Here is an 18,867-nt window from a genome sequence, read left to right on the forward strand (position 1 = left end):
TCAAATGTATCTTTTTGCTGTCAAAGTTGATTTGAATTTTTATAAATATATATTTATATTAATTTTCTTTTATATTGATTATAAATATATATTTATAATTAATATAAAAGAAAATTAATCTAGTTAATAATATAAATGTGTGTGTATGAATATAATTATTATGATCATTAAACATGTGCTTTTGTGAAGATAATATTGAAATAATATAAATATAATATACTTCTTTCTCTCTTTAATCATTTTTACTTTGAATTATAAAATTACTAAATGTCCATATCGCGCGCGTGGAAAAAGCAAAGACTTTTTATTTTAATCATTTAATGTCTCATTGAATAACCATTATTAGTCGCATATGAACATGCCGGAAATAATTCATTAATCTTGTTTTTGATAATTAATTTTTAGCTTAATTTTATATTGGAAATAAGCAACGTCCTGTTTCATTTTCCGTATTAACTTTTATTATTATTTTCTTTGCATCCAATTTTTCAACGGTATTATCATTGATAATAATAGAAATACGAGAGGAAAGATAATCCGCATGATATTTGATAATGAAAACGCAGAAGCGAAAAATTTTTTTACTTTAAACATCATATACTTGTTTTCATTAGAGATGCTTATACAAAGTGCTTCAGATTTCCTGTGTGCATAATTTTTTAATAAAATTTTTTGACTTTTCAAAAACGAGAATATAGATCAAATTATATTTCTTTTAAAATAAAAATTTCAAGCTAATTTTGAAATAGTATTACTTTATTTTCTTAAAAGAATTTAATTTATAATTGTTTGTAAAAACATCAATACTTAAATTTTAAAATATAGCTTTTATTTTTATAAATTTTACTTTTATTAACTACTTTTATGGGCTACATTATGTTTTAAATTAAAGCGTTACATATTGTGCCTCGATATTTAAGTACGCGACTTGGGCTTTATTGATTCGTACCTCGAAAAATGGGAAGACTTTTTAACGTCATGCATCTTATCTCAAAATAACCTTGCGAGAGAAAAGTATAGGAGCTTTGTTTCTTTCGATGAGCTTTCATTTTTGATTTATTATTCCCTTTTTCAATTTTATAGCATATTTATTTACGTCTAACTTATTGAATCTTACCATTATGGTATAAATAAGACAGACATATATTAACTATTTTTAATATAATTTGAAAATAATATTGAAATAATTAAAAAATGTTACATGAACGATGAAAAGCTATTATACAAAAAATATGATTAATGATAAAAATTACGATTTATAATTACTTATTCGATCTCCAAATGCAGACATCAGTGTTAACTTTTTAATTATACTACGAAAGAGAAACCACGCGAATATTATTGATGCAGTCGATGTATTTTTGAAGTCTTTGTAACTATCTTTCACGAAGAGAAAACGCTGAAGGGTTTTGTGAATTCGGCCACCGTGTCGTAGCAAAAAATGCGTAATTTCCGCGTCGGTGATTTGTGTTTGCCGAGAAGAAGTGTAGGAGGAAGGAAGCGATAAAAATCGTTCCACCGCGTTTCTGCTTCGATTTAGCAGCGGACTGCTTCGCAGGTCTTGCTCGATATTGCCGTTGCAAGATCGGCACGTTCCGTATTCTTCGGCTGCGCTCTCGAAACGTCTTCTGTCGGCAAACATAATATTTAACTTACGGACGCTCGGTTCGAGCAGAAAATGGATGGCAATTCTACGAACGCGATAGAGAGTTACGACAACGTCACGATCTACACAATTCCATCTACAGAGTCCCTATGCAAACCGCTATTACGATTTATGATGAAAATAACGACAATATGTGCTCAGGGAATTAGAAGAAACGTAACAAGATTAGGAGGCATTAGTTGTATCGTGAAATATTTTTTAAAATAATTTTCTATCGTTTATAAATAAGAATCTTATAAATTAAACAAGAATATGCGAATTATAACTTCAAGGAGCATTTGTGCGATTTTCTTCAGCGTTGTTGTTCGACTTTTGCTTCATACAATCGATATTGTGTAAGGAACAAACAAAAATAATTTGTACAGTTCCTCGCAGAGAGCAAACGCGTAATTTATACAGATGTTTATCGAGACGCAAGGGAGAAACGCGATTATATAGCCGGTGTCCGTTCTTACTTTTTCTCGCAGCGTCAACACTTATCGTTGGAGAGAAAAAGGGCAGAATACCGCACTCCAGGCGCGTATATTTCGTGGTTGGATTATCCGGTGTTAATGACGATGACCGACATCGTCTTCGAGCTCGAGATTCTCTTGTTTGTTCAATCCTCATCACCGTCGTTCTCGAGTTCCACTTCCACTTTCTTCTGTAAATACGACGAGGTCCTTGCGCTGCGAACACCATCGGGATTTCTTCCGTTCGCTTCCTCGCGACTTAATGCAAAGTTGGAGCAACTTTGGACGGATGGGAGCCTCTCGCGCGCGAAATCTCCAGAGCATTGTTAAAACCGTACCATCTAATTCTCTCTTCCGTCCAAAACGATTTCCGTAATCGTTCTGAAACGATAAACGCTTCCTGACACATTCTCTCTTTGTTACAGAGCTTCGCATTAATCACCGTAATGCTCTATAGTTTTGCGTTCAATGCTTTATGAACTTCGCTAATCCGAGAGAAGCGCTGAAACAATGACTAGAAATGACAAGTTAATGCTTCTATAAGCCCTTCATGGCCTTACGTATTATGCGAGACGATTATTATATATCTTATGCGAAGTAAAACGTGTATAATATGTAGCACACCTTTTTCCGCGCGTAAAATCATTCAAGTTCCAATTCATTCATTAACGACAATTATTCGTAACGCGCCGAAAAGTTTCGAGTTGGAAACTCCAAGTCACGTCGCTTCCGCTCGATGACTTCCTTTTGCCCGACGCTGCATGTTGACAAAAGTGCACTTCAGCTGTGCCGTCGACGAAATCATTTCAGTCAGTCATCGTGCGGGCTCCGAGAGAGAGAGAGAGAGATGCGGAGCCAATGCAAACATCTCTCCGGGACCTCGAAGAGGGCAAACACTGGGGCCGAGTGCCCCGAAGTTGCTAACTCACTCGCTTATACACGAGTCCCCTCTATCCGGACTATCCGTTGCTCAGTTCTTTTCCCTTGCTCTGCATCTTCTCCCGGAGACAGGTTTCATCCCCAGCGATTTCGTTCGTCTCGCTTCCGACCGCAGAAAACGTTCTAGGATTGCTGTCGCGCGCGGATTGACTTGAAGGAAAAAAAAGCTAAGATTGTTATGATATGCAAATCGTGGAAATTTTTCTAGCCGTCGAACCTGCTTCGGTGACTTTTCTTCTCGCAGTGTCGAGGATCTAGATAGATTGAACATCGTGGACTCTTGGTGCACTTGTTACAAAGTTGAATTGTCGTCGAGTTTCTTTTGCATTTGGAATATTTTGCGAGATGTTAATGTCAGGTTATTCGATAGAGTCTTTGTAATCTTCTAAAATCAGAAAGAAAAGCTTCTATTATTATTCTACTTTCCTTGAAAACTCGTTTGAAACCCGTCAGCGTGACATTGGCGTTAACTCGAGACTTGTAATTGTCACGATAGCGAACGGAGTCACGGTAAAAATCGCGAGCGCGATTTGATGAAAGGTGTCGGAAATGGTTGAAAGATTTTACGGAGAGGTAACCGTTAAAGGTTTACGCGTAATTGTTTCCATTGTGTTGGTGAGAGGGGAAGTGGGACAGACGGAAGGAGGCAGCCGTTAACAGCCTTGGCGGCCCGTTAAAGTACTCGGTGCGTGATAGATCGTTTGTTTCTCAATGGCGCTACGTTTAACCCGTGCAATTGTCGGCGTCGGGAAGCAGTTTGCTCGTAAGGCCGAGCGTTGCTTGAAAGTCTTGTTGGGAATCTTGGCGCTTTGCGTCGAGAATATGGTTTGTTGACGATTACAGTAGGTGTTTATATCATCGACTTTTTGCTACTTCCTTTATCATAACAAACGAGAGTCGATAAAATAATTATAGCTAACGTAAAACTAAATTCTATTTATTTTGTATTCATTTAATTTTTAAGAGTTCGTAATTTTTCGCGTCAATTTCTCCCAATGCAATTTTAACGTAATTAAAATTATATGTATTATAGGTAAAACAAACATAATGCAACTATTTATTGTATAAGGGTCGAATGCATTTGTTTAAGAGAGTATTTTAATGTGTAGAAATAAATTTTCCAATATATTTTATGGAAATTTTTACAAATTAACAAATTACATATACAGTTTAATCATGAAAGTATTTTCAACATGTTTCAATACTTTCTCTCATTTTTCAGAAAAATTATAGATTCCGGATCGATGATTTGAAGAAAGTTTAATCTTTATTTATCAAATAATCTTTTTATATTTTCGACATTTCTAAACTTTCTGTCAGTCAAGACATGCTGTATCGATCGGAAAAAATAACGGTTTAAAGGTGCCATGTCTAATGAGTACGTTTGTATGAATGGGATAAAAATTCAGTCAAATTCCAATAATGTGCCCTTTGATTAATTTCGTCACATGAGGCTAGCAAGATACTCGTATGATTTATTATAAACTATTTGAAGTCAACGAGATAGTAATTGCAGACCGCTATCGTTGGCAGTTATTTTATTTGAGCGAAGAGTTAGAAAGAAAAAACGGCTCTTTACAGGGGAAGGTCGTCGCCCGGTTAAATTTTTGCATGATAATGCTTGGCCTCATATGGCGAAATTGACTAAGGGTACTTTATTGGAACTTGGCTGGGTTTTTTTACCCTACCCGAGGGCATACTTACCGGAACTTTCAGACTATTATTTGTTCCGATCGATGAAACACTTGTCTGACACAAAATTTAGAAATATCAAAGAGATTATAAAATGACTTGATAAATTCATCGCATATCAAAGAGATTATAAAATGACTTGATAAATTTATCGCAAGTAAAAATCAAACTTTCTATCGATCCCTTTCTATAATTAATGTGAAAGCTGAAAAGAAGCGCTGAAAAATGAAGGATTATTTTCACGAATGAACATGCATACAATTATAATAATAATTTTATATAATTACAAGTATAATTTCTTAATAAACATTAAATTTATAAAAAACTGTGAAAAACCTATTTATGCAGCTAATATTATTACGTGTTTATTACGCGAGGTATTACATGCAGCTTAAACATATGTATCGAATAATGATCCAAGAGAACTTTTATCTGGTATCGCTGGCTTCCTTCGCAAACAAACGTCAGAGCGCGCGCGCTTTAATCTCCGCGCGATGGCGTAATGACCGGCGCGACGACGGCGCATCATAATTTGTTAGGAAATAAGGGGTCTGTATAAGACTGGCAGCCGTTTGCATCGATAAGTCGGCGATCGATAGCGCGCGCTACGAACGACGTTACGGCTAATACCGTAATTTTGGACGGAAAGTGCATGTTTGCGGCGCGAGTCAATTCGCAGACTATCTCGCGCCATTAAACTCATGTTTATGCACTTATTATCAACGGCTACGTGGTGTTGCATGCTAGAAGCGTAACGCGATGCAACGAACCGGTATTCTTCAGACTCGTTGGTTATTTATTGCAAACGGATTGTAAATTCGCGTGAATGTTTCGCGAATAATCGCGCTTTTAACGGAGAAAGTGCAAAAAGAACAGCGCGTCTTATTAAGGATCTTTAATATTCACATGGCTGCATAATTAATTCACGACTGCATAGTTAATTAGGATCGTAAGAGTATTATTTTCTTCGCGTTTTTTTTGCTGTTTTTTTCTCTTATTGTTATTTGGATTCGATCAGGATTGGCAAAATTCCACATTTTTTTAAATAAAATCCATACCAGTGATAAAAACTGGTATTTTCGAGAAAGAATTGGCAAAAACTTTTCTATTAAAAAAGTTGAAATAAATAAAAAATCTTTTTATCGATAATGGAAAATGTGTGTTTTTTTAAATTAATCAATTTTATCCAAAATAAAATTCGTAAGATTAGAATCATTATAGCAAAACAAATAAATTTCTTATTAGATGTTGAAAAGCAAACGCAAATTATATTTATATTAATTAAAATTTTTAATTTTATTATTACATTTTTCTTAGTTTAGAAAAATTAATATAAAATCTAATAATATTTATATCTTTAAAATTTTTGTTTAAAAAATTCACATATTAAAAAATTTTAATTAAAAAAAGAATATAATTAATTTTATTCCCTTTAACTATAGCAATTAGTACTATTTATTAATGAAAGCAAAATTATCTTTTTGCATAAAGTTATCTACACATATTTTAATGTTCATGATTTTATAGCGTTTGCCAATTTATTCTATTAGCTAATGTTTGAGACAATAAAAACCAGAATTCATCATAATTTTTTCCACTCATTGGACTTTTCCAGTCAATACCCTAGACTTGATTCTTTTCTCTTCAGCTTTCATCTTTCTTTCTTATACATGTAATACACATACCGGGGAGATGTTAGTTCCACGACATTTTTCTCCGCTTGTTCTTGGAACTTGAAAGTTATGTTTGCCAGAACGGAAACAAACGCTTGTCCCTCCTTCTCTCTGTCTCTCCCGGTGTCATCCGCGTCGGCTGACGTACGACGATTAAAGTGAAATATTGGCCAAGTTGGCGGCGAACGTGCGGTAGGAATCTCATTTGCCGGCGGGTTAAACAGCGATCATCGTTCGCACAGCTGCGAATTACTAATTGCTGTTTGACTTGCCGGCTCCTTAACTCCTCAAATTGAACCGAGTATCCCCAGCCGAAAGTGCGGTCGACTTGGCCGAGTTTGTTTCACAGTTTATCGACTAATGTCTCGCCGTGACCGCAAAACCGCGTAATCAATTATTCAGCTATGCTATAAGCTACGCACGATGTACAACAATAGTTTCGACGATTTCTTTTTTTTATTATGACGAACAATATACGAACTCTCTACTAACATTTCCCAATAAAAAAGGAACAAAACGTGAGGAATAAATACCTCTACGTTTCAATTCTATTTTATTATACGAGAGAGAAACGTTAGCTATGAATTTAGCAGATCAATAATGGAACTATGCTTACTGTATCTTGTATAATTAATTGCAACTATAAACTACTTCGCTATTACCATTTCCGAAATCCGACTGTATAATTCTCGTTTCATTGCGGAGTCCTTTGTTTTAGCACGACGAGTGACGAGCGAGATTTCGACGATGACTCGAGAGTTAACGAGAGGTCGACGCGCTCGACCCCGAAGGATCTCGCGCGGTTTGCCATGCGACTCGATGTTTAGACTGTTTAAGTCAGTCGACATATTTATTCATGCGAAATGCCACGACGACTGCACGCTGCTATGTAAATGCGAATTACGGTTACCTGGGCGGAATTGCTCTTCCGCCGAATCGTTCGGTCACTTGATTCACATCGCGTTATCAGTGTTGTCGCGTTCGCATAATCGAAAAGCGCCGGCCTGGAAACTCACGACCTCGCTTTTAGATCGCGACCTGGGAAAATGCATCTCGTAAATTTCAGCGGGAAGAAAGGAACTTCTGCTCCGTTCTTACACCCCCGGACCACGAGCGTTGCCGTATCTTTCGCGATATGCTCGCTCGTTTGTATTGCCGTCTCGTAAAGGACGGCGAGGCGTAATGCAGTCGCTTTATCGAATAATCGGCTTTGCTATGCTCGACTTCGTGGCTGTACGAGCGCGAGAAAATCGCGTTGTTATATATTTGAAGTATCGTTTTGCTTCAGCGACGTTTCCTATAAACGTTATTGTACGCGTCGCTTACGAACACCCAGGTAGTTACAACGATATCGAAACTAATTTTATACACATAACCGGATGATTGATCGAGCGCAATTTAAAAACAAGGGGAGGGGAGATGGATCGCAGCATGCGAATTGACAAATGTCACGAGCGTGAAACTAATGATGAATTCGCGCAGCGAATTTGATTATGGCGCTTTGTTATTGCAGAACGACGGAATTTTCATTTTGCCGATCCGGATGAACTTCGTTCGGGAGGTGCAACGTTATTGCAGCCTCGACACCGCCATTCAAATGTCCGATCGGCCGAAGAGCCGACGATCGCCTCTGGCCGCACTTAAAGGAACCCTCTTGAAAGGAACTCGCTCGCTTTTTTCCTTCGAGAGTCACTTACGCCGAGATCAGTTCTTATCTTTTATACAAGTGTGTTTACCATCGAGCGACTGTTTGTAGCTACTTAAGTAGATGCGCGGCTAAAGATAGGATACGAATGCCGATTCATCTACAAAACGAAGAAATATTTAGTATAGAAGTATTTGTAAGATGTGTTTGTAGATTGACCGATTCGTTTGAATATTCTTTCATCGAGACTCGAAAATTCAATTTCTTTGCCGATGAGAACGAGGCATTCGTACGAACATTATCGGCCTTGATTCCACAATTGTTAAAAAATATTCAATGACGAAGTCCAACGAGCGATATCGCACGATATAATTTTCAAGAAGCGGAGTTAAAATATTTCTTGAAAGGACTCATCGTGCTCCGTGCCGTCGTTCTTACCGGTTCTGCTTCTTCGCGAGACGTCTTATTGCATATCTTCGCGAGATAACCCCGGGGAAGATATTTTAGAGGACCGTACATTGAAAGTTTCTTGCTAAGCACTTGTAATTTTAATCTGTATAGCACGTTTTATAATATATTTTATGACACTTGCATAACTTTTTTGGCATTTTTTGTTCAAACATGAGCGAAACACGATAACATTGTCTCATGGAAGTTTTAATTACAAGAGTCTTAATTAAAGAAAATATTCGTTTAGTATTAATTATTTTCAATTGATCATCTTACTAGTTAGAATAAAAAGTTACAACTTTTCGTTTAAAAATTTAGTTATTTTTGTGTGTATTATTTTAATAAATAATTCTTTAAAAAACAAATAAAGGAACGCATAGAATAATAACAATCTTTCTATCATCGAGACGTGGCAATTAAAAAGATCGCTTTGCTTATCCTCGATTCCCGTATAGAAAAAGAATGAGAGAACTGACGTGTATCTCATGGCTTGTGATAACTCTGTTCTCCGCAAGAAACTTCCTCATCACATTCTTTCTCTCTGTCTCTTTCGCTCCATAGACTGCCTTCGAGATACGTCATAATAGAGCCCGTTTTCTACGCTAGAAATTATTTACTCATGTCGAGAATGCGATGAGCATCATTCTAAGAGCAGCCCGAGGTCTCACCTACCAAGCACTCGCTATACTTCTTGTCAGGATTTAACCACTGAAAGTTATAGCCCCTGCGGCGGTTTCTCTCTCTTTCTCTCTTTAACTCACCCTCTCTCCCTCTCATCCGCTTGTACAAGATATCATTACGCAGATAAAACCGCTTTGCTGAAAGGCTTCCGAACTAATCGACCGTCGTACCGGGTTCTACGCTCTCTCATCGTAAACGTGCGTTTCCTCGAAATTTTTTAAGCATACATGTGGAATGCCAATGTTCTGATCAGTATGCTGATAATCCGATAATCCGCGATAGGAAATACGCGCAATTTGTAATTTTTACATCAACTTTTAATCGAGTTATTCCCCCTGTATCACTGTTCATCTATTTTTCCATTCTGTTTTCGTTTTGTAGTCTTAATTATGTCGATAGCTTTTTTAATCTCTCTCTCTTTTTTGTTGCATTTTCGTTTTGTAAATCCACTGACAAAATGGTTACATGTAATCGACGTAAGTAACGAATGTATTATGCAGACTATCATTTTTTGTTGAGGAAAATCTAAAGAAATAAATATCGCTTTCTTATTACATAAGAGTTTTATAATTTAAATACGTTACAATCGTACGGTGGATCCAATTACACACGAGAGAGGTAACAATACGGTATACAAGAATCACCGGGGTGGTCTTCTTGTTAAGGCAAAGTGTGCCACAGAAGCTGTATTGTAATCTTCCGACTTTATGCCATCGTTTCTTGAAGTTATAATCACGTTGCTCGGCAATTACGCCATAACAAGCCGAGCTTCTATCCTGCTGGCTATTTGTATATCTTTGGGAGTTTTGTTAGTATATAAATATTAAAATCAGTTACTTCTGTTAACAGTGGCATATCTCTTCGTTACAATTATAATAGAAAAATATAAGAATCAAATTTGCTTTTCCCCTTATTATTAAATCGCTATAAAATATGCGTGCATATATGTATTTTTTATTGTAATTATAATTAATCAAGACGAATTTATCTTTTTTTATTTTTATACATTTGTGAAATATCTTCAATAATATTATTTGATAATATTAAATAATTTATATGAAAATATAAGTAAAAATCTCTCTCGAAGAAAAGCACACGGAGAAAGCACGCGGGAATTCAAGTCCATCAGATTATCACAACTCGCTTCCAACTCCCTATTAATCATTTGTAACGTTATCACATTATCATCGTGTATCCACAAAATCAATTAACTGCAAGAATATTTTTTGAAAACGTTTAGAATTAATTTGCGAGACTCCAACTTGCGTGAAACATCATCAGCTGTTGCGGAAAAAGCCTGGCAGGTCGGAGGTAACGCGTTTCGTTTTCGCGCCAATATGAGAGATGCCATCTGCTGCGGTTATAGCATCGAGAAGCGGATGCTGAAAGGTGCACGCCGAAGACGGGGAAGGAGGGCGACCGCTCGTTCGTTGTCGGCTTTATCTAGTATCAAGGTGCACCCTGTCGGGCGCCGTCAGGCGTTCGCGCGATCCCATCGTTGGACGGCGTATTAAAAGCAAAAATAAAATTATAGGAAACCAGCGGAATATTCGGCGTCTTCGTGGCTGCTGCACACGCTCGGCGGCTTCAGCCGGTAGATGTAAACAGGCGCGTTTTCATCAAGAATGCTTGCCTGCCTGCCCGGTTGCCTACCTCATGCATTTTGCTCGTCTTCTTGCCCCGCGGATAGCTAGCTTCTGATAGCATTATGTGTTCCCTGAACGCTTTAGCTTCTTTGTTTCGCGGCCACGATGGATTTTCGCATTGGATATACGCTATCGGGTGGAAAAGAATCAAAGAGTGCTGACGGTGTCGCGATCTATCGCAGATGCTTTATGATTGCTCTTATCGTCTTCATACTTTGCTGATCATTCTGTATTCATGATATTGCATAGGTATATTATATCATTTCTCTTTGTTTGTATTTAAATTTGTATTTAAATAAGTTAAATAATTTTTGTTATTATTGAATATTATTAATTATTATAATGATTATTAAAATACGAGAAGGTTAAATTTAGATGTTATGAAGTTGATAAGAGCTACGTGAATAAATATCTTTCCACTCCCCCTTCCGGGTGATTTTTCATGTTGAACGTGCCTTTGTACACGCGGAATTTTTATTCTTTCGAAATATCGAGCGGTCGTCGGGAAAACGAAATGGCGACAGTAAATAATGTCCATTCGTTTGTAGCGTCATCGATAAATCATCGGGCGTCATGACGGGAAATTGAACTTTCGAGAATACTTATGCCCATCCCACGTTATTATTCATGTTGATAGTGCGGGAGCGTAAAAAAGGATACGGCAGCGCGTATTTCAGAACCATCGATTATAAATAACGTCGCAGTGTTTCCTTGATTCCATCCAGAACGTAGAACGCATAAAACTTCTCCGGAAAGAAGCGATGGCGCGAAAACGAGGTGACAGAAAGATTTGAAGCTCAATCTTTTGCGATATATTTTCGCAAACTCTGTCTGGAATTGTAACTGTTTTTTAATCTTATGATGAAGATTACCTTAAAAATCATTGATGATTGTAATCTCGAGGACTAACGTTAAATAATATTAAATAATAAAGAATAGCCTCTGTATTCGCTACTTTTACAGGAGCAGGAAAGTGGGAGAGAGACGCAGAGTTCGTGTTTCTTTTTTGGTTTTCATTATTTCTTCAAAACCTGTGATTCGAGTATAGCAACAGAAAAGAAAATCGAAGCGAGAGGAAGATGAAACATATGGGAATCATAAAGAAAGGGGAACTCGCAGTGTGTACGATTGTGCCCGATAAATAATGCAAATCTCGCGGAACCCTCCTAAAGCTCCCGCAAGCTGCTTTGTAACGCGATCAGGATTGGTTGCGAGCCAACCGCGTGCGGGCGTCGACGCATCGCATCTGCGCCACCGACCCGCGAAAATTTATGTGCGGGGCGCGTTGTCTAAGGCGGGCCAACAACGGACCGTCGCGTTCGCAACCAGCCAACTTATCCCCTCGAGTACTCGCCGAAACACACACATAGGTGATACCGTTGAGTTAATTACACTCTATGAAACTTCTCTACCGCGGTCTTGTTACGTCGCGGCCCACCGCTGTCATCCTAAAATGATACAGATGACCCATTCTTGGCTTTCCCGCATCTCTCGCTACTTTCGCGTGTTGCTCGTGTGCTTGTGACATTATGGCAATTTTAATTGATTTTATTATCGGTCTAGAATTGCGCAAGACTCAAAGCGAGAAAATATTATCGTAAAAATATTGTATTGAAAGTTTTCCAAAATTAAATTTATTTCTTAAATCTCAGGCTTGAGTGAATCTTTGTAACAAAAATCTCGTATTATTTTGTCTCCGATTTTATTAATAATTTGTATCCCATATTGTTTAAAATGATATTTAACGCAATCAAAGGACTGCGTATATATGCCGCACACAGAGTTTTGTGAAGCTAAATAATTATGTAAAATTTTATAATTCTAATAAGCTTAATCTTGATCTTGCCTTAATGATTAAAATATATAGGTTGAATTTTTTTTCTTTTTTTTTTTTAAGATCTAATGTGTGTCACTAACGTATCTGATTATAATTGCAAGCTCATCAAAACGCGACATAAATGTTATCGAACGATTTTTATACTTTTTATTGAAGCATATCACGGGAAACATCTGAAATATTTGTAAGATTTTTGTTGAAGAAAAAATTTAAAGTGCATAGTACGATATCAAAATTTCCTGCTATAGATGTTGTTTCGTTATACAAGCTTCATATAAAGTTATTTGCGTTAGTGTGATTTTCGCGAGCTATTTGCTAATTTCACATATGCTCCTCATACTGACGAAAAATGCAATTTCGGCAAAAGCAGAGATTGGATATACGTATGTAGGGAAGATGTATTAAGCCTATCGATGATGCCTTGGTCGATAGGTAGGTACCGTAATTACGGTAATGTTATGCGAGCTAATTGGAGGATTTTGTGAGAGCCGATAAAAACGAGATTACTCGGCACCGAAGTCGAGTTTTATATCGGATATACAAGAAATTGGCTATCGGCGTATTCTTGCCCGAAAGATCGTTATTACCTTCGTGCAAAAAAGATCAGGAAATCTCCCATCTGCAATATAATTTAATATAATTTTTTTGGCAATTCTTTTTTTTCTCCGTTGTATCGTCCCATCTGTATCACTAATTTCGTAAATTAAGAATGTATTCGCATTATCGGTCATGCGAATTTTGCTCGCAAGTCAGTCGCTTTTTATTAATGCTGCCGAATCATTAATTTCCAATTTCTGATATATTCTTTTCAATTTTTATATTTTTTAAATTTAATTATTAAATTTATTCGTCAATTTATATTTTCTGTCTTAAATATAATATACGATACAGGTGTACGTGCATGACCTGATTAAAAATTTATCTATTCAATATACAAAATAGTAATTATATTTAATACTCGATATACAAAAGAGTAATGGAAGAATAACAGAGGATATTAAAATTATAAAATATAAAGATAACAAATTTACATTTATAAATATATTACAGATTTTTTCCGCTATTATTAAAGTTAACGAATAAGAGCGTTATTTTATTGGACGATTCTTTCGAATCTTCTTGCAAATTACAAATTTATGGCTTTCGCAAAGAATGAAGAATTAACGTTTCAATTACGACTTCTCTAATAAACAAACGGATGGCACTCTCTTTTTAACCTCTGACCGAGCAAACTTCTGCTTCGACAACTAGTTAGGACCTCGTATCGTACTTGCAGTCATCGGCTCCCTTTTTCTACGGCAGCAAGTTTGAAGGGAGCTAACAAGTAGTGCAAGTTGTGATAGAGAAAAAGGGGAACAGACGGAGAAAGGCAGATGGTAGGAACGACGATAAAAGAGAAGAATATTGCATTGGGGGATCCACGGCCGTGTGGTAGTTATTTCTCTCATTGCGTTATGAAGTTACGTCAGCGACCAATCTTTACAACGTTAACGAAGACATGAAAAACTAAAAGGGAATGAAAAAAATGTAATAGTTCTAATTTTTGAAAGAGAACGCTTCCATCGTGGAGTGGCAAATTTTCTTTAACATAATCAATAATTATTTCTATCGGATATATTTTTAATAAAAAAGAATGTATAAAAAAAAGAATCGATTGTTAGCTTTTTCTTAAGTTCTCAAGAACGAAGATAAAAGAAATGATATACTGTCTTTTGAAAAAGAAGATGCTAAAAGGACGGAAGGGACGAATAAAAGAAACAAAACCACGAGGGAGAAAGGTAGAAGTGGGAAAAGAAAAGCAATCACGAGATGCATATTCGATTGGATGCATTGAAGTGCGAGGTGAGGGATCAAAGCATACATTTACAAGAGCTTTTGTTTAGATTGTCTGTTCTAGTAACAAGCGATTTTTATATCGTTAACAAGACGAGAGAAATAATAGCAGCGTGTATCGTTATAAAAAATTGTTATGGAATATATTTAAAAATTTAAAACAATAAGTATCGAATGATTAACAAATAACAAAATTGACTAAGTTTTATAATAAGAATAAACGTAAAGTACACGCAGAAGACAATCGGTCGATTAATTATTTATAATGTATTTCCATACATTCCCTCAAAGAAAAAACAATTAGCTCAATAGTGATTAAGTAATTTGTAGATGAAAAAGATTTATAGTTTTTTTATATTATATCTTGTCTATTGAATAAATATCCGTTGAACTTCCACGAAATAGAAAACGAAAAGAAAAAATAAAAATTAAAAAATTAACACAAAATAATATCAGTTATTAAGTAATATCAAATATAAAGCGATATTAACAAGAGCCAAGATACAATAATTAGAGTGCAAAAGAAACCTTTTCTTTTCTTCTTTTTTATTGATATATTCTAAATTATGTGTATTAATAAAAAAAAGAAAATTTTTTTCTTTATAATAACGCCTTTTTACTTGCTAATTTTGTCACTTAGTAATTGTGAAAAGGAAGGATCCGAGAGAATGAATGCATATACAAGGTGTCGATGGACTCCGCGAACGCATGTAGGCCGTATCGCATAGCACAATGCGTTAATATTGAACGCATGGAAGTAGTATATGCCCACATTGTTTACCGTCACCTTGGCGTGTCGCCGCGGGACATTTGCACGCTACCGAACACACATGTGTCACCCATTCGCGCAATCGTTATGTCGGCGTTGCACATGTACTCGCGACATGTCTACGCGACATGGTGTGGGCTATTCCGAAAACGCATTGTCGCACAAAACGCTTGTGCGATACCGAAACCACTGCCATCGTCGTCGTTTAAGCGGTCGCATGACAGGGTTGCTTAATTACTTGTTGTGTCATGTAAATTGTGGTAATGAAGGAAGATGAGTCGCGGCGTAAAATACTCGGCGTGACGTTAATTCACATCGTGGCTGGGATTGTGCTTTACAATATAAATGTATAATGTTGAGATGCAACACAAATTAAGTTTTAGTTACCTACAGATTAAATTTATAACATATATGTATATATTGTGTAACATATATTGTGTTTTACTTGTTATTATTTTATTGTTATTGAATTATGAAGGAGAAAAAATAAGGATCGATTATATTATATTACTAGAATTTCATATAAGGTAATCTTACTAATAATAAATCGAGAGAAACATTTAATATCAAAATATATCATTTAAAATAATATTACCTTTTCATATTATATATTACATTTTTATATAAAAATATTGTTTTAATGTAGAAAAATTTAATAATTTTTTCAACTATTATATTACTTAAGAGAATTGTAATAAAATATTTTATAAAATAAAATATGCAAAATATTAGAAAATATAATAGTAAAAAAATATTACTACAATATAAAATATTATAAAATTAATAGTAATATTATAAAAGTAATATTATAAAATATACAAAATTAATAGTTAATTTTGTAAGCCAAATCTAAAAATAATTTTACCTGTGTATATACCATACGCAGAGAAAAAATATTTTTCTTTTCGAAACTTAGTAGACCGCGCTGAAACCCTTCGTTCCATTACTCTTGTATTGAGTGCAGAAGGTAAACGATCATCGATGACAAAGATCTCGAACAGGTCAAGAATTCGTGTCGTTCTCACGCTAAAGTAAGTAGGCTATCGCTTCTCATCTTAGTTACATCAACTCCTACGTTAAGAAAGGAGAATAAGATCAACAGAACATTGCACAGAATGATTCTACAAAGTATCTTGAAATTCTACCGCTTAACACAGCATAGATATATCGTGTAGACCACGAAATCTTTGTTAACACTTTATTATATTAGACCTTGTAACTCTCTAGCAACAAAGATAGAAACTGGAGGCCAACTGGTCTGTCCATATAAATAGCACTTAAACTTGGTTATCTATTTACAGCTATAGAATGGGAACAATGTTCTAAAGTGCAGACGTCATACTAGAAACATTTAGACATTTGCTGCTCGATTATTACGTATTTGAAAGCCGAGATCTCAGACCTCTGACGTTTATTAACACACATATATATATATATATATATATATATATATATATATATATATATATATTTAGAATTATAAAATCAAATCAATATAAAATCAATATAAATTGAAGAGAGAAAAAGGGAAAGAGAGGGAAAAAGAGGATTGTTGCTTCTCATCGTTCTTTCTTTGCTGCTGACAATGAGTTTTCTTTGCTATAAGTTAATGTAGTCGTGAAAAGGAACTATATATAGCCTTCAATCTTGACTGCGAGAATAACATAAACTCTCGATTTCTTCGAGGTCTCTATTATCGTTCATATTTTGCATTTTCCACAAAAAAGAAAGACCATCTATCTATTTAAGCTAGATATAAAAAAATATTTTTTCTTTTTTCTCTCTTTTAGCAGTTATACTTGCAAATAACATTTTTTCTCGAATGTATCACAAATTTAAATAAAAAAGCGACTAAAAATTATTAAATATATATATTTTTTTATATATTGGGAAACTAAATTATACAATATTTTATACATTGTCAGAAAGCAACAGAGATATTACTGGTTTGGAATTTTTAACATTTACTAGATCGGTTTTATTACAGTAACAAGAGAAAATGAATATTTTTCCTGCCGCTGAATTTTTTCCAGTCATTTGTGACAAGACAAATCGAGTTTCGAGCTTACTCTGATTTATCGAAATCGATTTTTACGTTGGCCGGAACATCAAATTGGTACCGTCAATGTTTAATTCGTGACACCTGTAGCAATGTCAATACCAACAAAAATTAATTGAGATATATGCTCGTTATAACGACCGCTTTTATCACGATCCGCGATAATTGATTTCTGCAAACTGTGCACCAAAAAGAGGATGAATAAACTTATAATTATTTTTACGCGTTACTCGCCAGGTTGTATTGAACAAAATTATCACACGACGAATTATACATGATTTTTTTGCATATATCACAATATTATATATTTACAAGAGTGACTAAAGACAAATTCTTGTAATCATGTAGATTTAAGAAATTTTTCCCATTAAAATAAAAATACCGATGAGACAGAAATATATTTTTTTAACTTACATATTATAAAATACAAAATGATATTTAGTTCTTTAACGAGAAAAAAATACAAATTATGACTTGGCTATGTAAATATTAAAAGCTTCAATTATCTATTTGCTCTGAAACGCAAACGACATGTTATAAACATGTTTTAGCTCAAGCATTTTCATCACGCAGTCGCAATTTCGTTATGACGTTTTAAATCCTTAGAAATTGGAGATATGAAATATTATTTAATTATGCATGTACATGCGCGCGCGTGTTTATGATCCCTTTGAAATGTAAAGTTTATGACATTACGCCAATAAACTTCAAACTAAAATGTGAGACGCTGTTATCTGAAAGCAAGGAGATGAGAGAACTCATACCAACTTTAACAATGGCGAATGCGAAGTATCTTGTAACTCCAACTTTGTAATACTTTGGCCTTTCTAGCCGCTGACATAATGGCAGTAAGGATATATTTGCGCGGTAAACGTCCGCCGTTAAGTCTGTCATCTAAGTTCGTCCAAATGAAAGCAAACATTTTATTCAACAGCGATTATCACGAATATGAAGTGAAAATGACACAAGATCCGAAAAAAATGTAAACGCAAATATGGATAAACAGTCTTGCGTTTCTACGATATTTCCAATAATCACAATTTTATTATCATATAATTTTTATATTATGATTTTTTTGATTTTTTTTTATTATATGAATCGATGTATCATTTTAAAAAGGCACATTCAAATTTGCGTATCGTTCTATTTGTTTTACATTATTATATATGCATGTGTATGAGGTATACGAACGCATAAATGTAGGTGTAAAAAGGATCTCGTTGATCGTATATATTTTATTCGCGAAGCTTTAATTAAACATCGAAACGTGCTATGCATAACTGAGCTTGTGGTTTTATCTTTGTCAATGCTGTTATCCAAAACTTGAATTTTTAACCGTTGAATTTGCTGCGTCTCTCTCGGCAAGAAAATTCCAGCGTTAAAAGAATCGGAGGAAAGTTCCTTGGATTGCGAGTAGAGAGACGTAACGACTCTGGATATCAAGTTTGCAGGGACCATATCCATTAGCGGAAGAATGCCGTTTCAACAACGAGACGTTCGTGCCCATGGCAAATCCCCTCTCGCC

At 35.2% G+C, this 18,867-nt stretch overlaps 1 protein-coding gene and 1 non-coding gene across 4 annotated transcripts in view; one reads left to right on the forward strand and one right to left on the reverse strand.

The window, feature by feature from the left end:
• Window positions 1-18,867, forward strand: part of LOC105253951 (mannosyl-oligosaccharide 1,2-alpha-mannosidase IB) — a 338,720-nt gene that overhangs the window by 79,270 nt on the left and 240,583 nt on the right. The gene's annotated exons all lie outside the window — the stretch shown is intronic.
• On the reverse strand, window positions 16,203-16,418 carry LOC112639255. The gene has a single exon (XR_003123397.1). It is a non-coding gene; the product is annotated as a small nucleolar RNA U3 (small nucleolar RNA).

The sequence above is a fragment of the Camponotus floridanus genome, unplaced genomic scaffold (assembly GCF_003227725.1).
Source record: "Camponotus floridanus strain SB8 unplaced genomic scaffold, Cflo_v7.5 scaffold53, whole genome shotgun sequence".
In the NCBI taxonomy this organism is placed as follows: domain Eukaryota; kingdom Metazoa; phylum Arthropoda; class Insecta; order Hymenoptera; family Formicidae; genus Camponotus; species Camponotus floridanus.